The following is a 2,500-nucleotide window of genomic DNA, read 5'->3' as shown; positions in this document are numbered from 1 at the left end:
AATTTCACCTCTAACGTCGCAATACGAATGCCCCCGCCTGTCCCTATTAATCATTACCTCGGGTTCCGAAAACCAACAAAATAGAACCGAGGTCCTATTCCATTATTCCATGCACACAGTATTCAGGCGGGCTTGCCTGCTTTAAGCACTCTAATTTGTTCAAAGTAAACGTGCCGGCCCACCGAGACACTCAATAAAGAGCACCCTGGTAGGATTTCAACGGGGTCCGCCTCGGGACGCACGAGCACGCACGAGGCGGTCGCACGCCTTCGGCTCGCCCCACCGGCAGGACGTCCCACGATACATGCCAGTTAAACACCGACGGGCGGTGAACCAACAGCGTGGGACACAAATCCAACTACGAGCTTTTTAACCGCAACAACTTTAATATACGCTATTGGAGCTGGAATTACCGCGGCTGCTGGCACCAGACTTGCCCTCCAATAGATACTCGTTAAAGGATTTAAAGTGTACTCATTCCGATTACGGGGCCTCGGATGAGTCCCGTATCGTTATTTTTCGTCACTACCTCCCCGTGCCGGGAGTGGGTAATTTGCGCGCCTGCTGCCTTCCTTGGATGTGGTAGCCGTTTCTCAGGCTCCCTCTCCGGAATCGAACCCTGATTCCCCGTTACCCGTTACAACCATGGTAGGCGCAGAACCTACCATCGACAGTTGATAAGGCAGACATTTGAAAGATGCGTCGCCGGTACGAGGACCGTGCGATCAGCCCAAAGTTATTCAGAGTCACCAAGGCAAACGGACCGGACGAGCCGACCGATTGGTTTTGATCTAATAAAAGCGTCCCTTCCATCTCTGGTCGGGACTCTGTTTGCATGTATTAGCTCTAGAATTACCACAGTTATCCAAGTAACGTGGGTACGATCTAAGGAACCATAACTGATTTAATGAGCCATTCGCGGTTTCACCTTAATGCGGCTTGTACTGAGACATGCATGGCTTAATCTTTGAGACAAGCATATGACTACTGGCAGGATCAACCAGGGAGCTGCGTCAACTAGAGCTGAGCAGCCGGCCGCCCGGGAGTGTGTCCCGGGGGCCCGCGCGAACACGCAAGCGTCCGCTCAATCATTCTGCAAACAGGAGGAGGCTGAGCTCCCCTGCACAATACACCTCGAAACCCTCTCAGGTCCCGGCGGCGCGCAGCGCCGTCCCAAGTACTTGGTCGGGTTCGAGAGAGGCGCAATCGCCCGGAGTTAGGCGAGTAGACGCTTTCGGTGCGACCACCCGTGCTCCCAACTGAGCTTGCCGCTGCCGACAGAGGCCCGGGAGCGTGCTGTCGTGGCATTGCCGGCGGGAGACAACACGCGCCACCTACGGTGACCGGCAGCTCCAACGCCAGCGCCACAGAAGGACAAAAGCCCCACTTGGGTGCCGAAGCGAACTCTCCCAGCACAGCGCACGCGCCAACACATCCGCACAGCTGCGATACAAACCACCAGCGAGAACCGCTGGGGCGACCGAGCAGCAGACGGCGTCGCGGCGCCGAGCGCCGGGCGGCGGCGCATCCTCAACGCACACAGTCCTCAATCGGACCAGCACACTGAAGATGTCCACCGCGCTTCGCACCGGGCCCGCGAGGACCTACTTTGGCCGCACGGCGCCGCGCGCAGGGTGCGCCGGCGCGCAGCTGCGACGCCTGCCGCGTCCGTCGGCCGGCGCGCCTGCCACTGGCCGCCCCCACCAGCCGGCTGTAGCGCGTGCGCCCACGCACCGCGCGGCCAGCACGCCGGGAGGCGCCCCCTCACCGGCCGGGGACGGTCCCACCCAGCCACCGCCGCGTATCGCTTCACACCCAGATGCCGTTCAGTTTCGTCGGCATGGTGGGTATCGCTGGAACAACCGGTTAGTACCTCAACCTATCGTCGCCATCACCGATTCACCCCTAGCGAGAACAACCGCACCACAACAGGTTACCATTTGTTCATTTGCGTAACTTCACCAGAAAACGCAGGCGTCCATCGCCATTTGCAACTTCAACGATTATTGCATGCCTGTGTCAGGTGTCACGCCACACTACGTCTGCCCACATACACGCAACAAAATGTGCACGCCTAGACAATACGTGGAAGGTGGCCCCCGTACGTATGCGATGTCCATTGCTCGAACGACTGTCAACCGGCCTCTGTAGCATGTCGCAGATATGGAACGCGGTGCACCATGCCATCACGGTGTGTGAGGAGAGACGACTAGGTCCGAATACATCAACAGACAGCTCATGCTGATCGCCATCCACGGCGTCCGTTCCTCCCACACGTCTCTATGGCGTACCACACTGCAATCCAGCTCTCATAGGGAGACGACACGTAGCTGCGTGCACAATATTTGCACTGTATGGTCCGCCGTTTTTGGGCGCAGTCGTTGTACGGTCACACATGTGCCACGATGTATCATTCAGTACATAAGGACGAATGTGCAGTACAGATTGTGGTTTACGCGTACGACATTAGCGGACAGTTGACACAGGCCGCACCACAACG

General features: G+C 57.8%; 1 non-coding gene across 1 annotated transcript in view; it reads right to left on the bottom strand.

Annotated features, from left to right (window-relative positions):
* Window positions 1-1,007, bottom strand: part of LOC124746554 — a 1,909-nt gene extending 902 nt beyond the window's left edge. The window contains exon 1 of the ribosomal RNA XR_007011372.1: window positions 1-1,007. This exon is cut by the window's left edge and continues 902 nt beyond it. This is a non-coding gene — a ribosomal RNA (small subunit ribosomal RNA).
* Between the last annotated feature and the right edge of the window lie 1,493 nt (window positions 1,008-2,500).

This window comes from Schistocerca piceifrons, unplaced genomic scaffold (genome assembly GCF_021461385.2).
Source record: "Schistocerca piceifrons isolate TAMUIC-IGC-003096 unplaced genomic scaffold, iqSchPice1.1 HiC_scaffold_351, whole genome shotgun sequence".
Classification (NCBI taxonomy): Eukaryota; Metazoa; Arthropoda; class Insecta; order Orthoptera; family Acrididae; genus Schistocerca; species Schistocerca piceifrons.
Note: the sequence above shows the minus strand (reverse complement) of the source record. Positions and strands in the feature narration are given on the sequence as shown.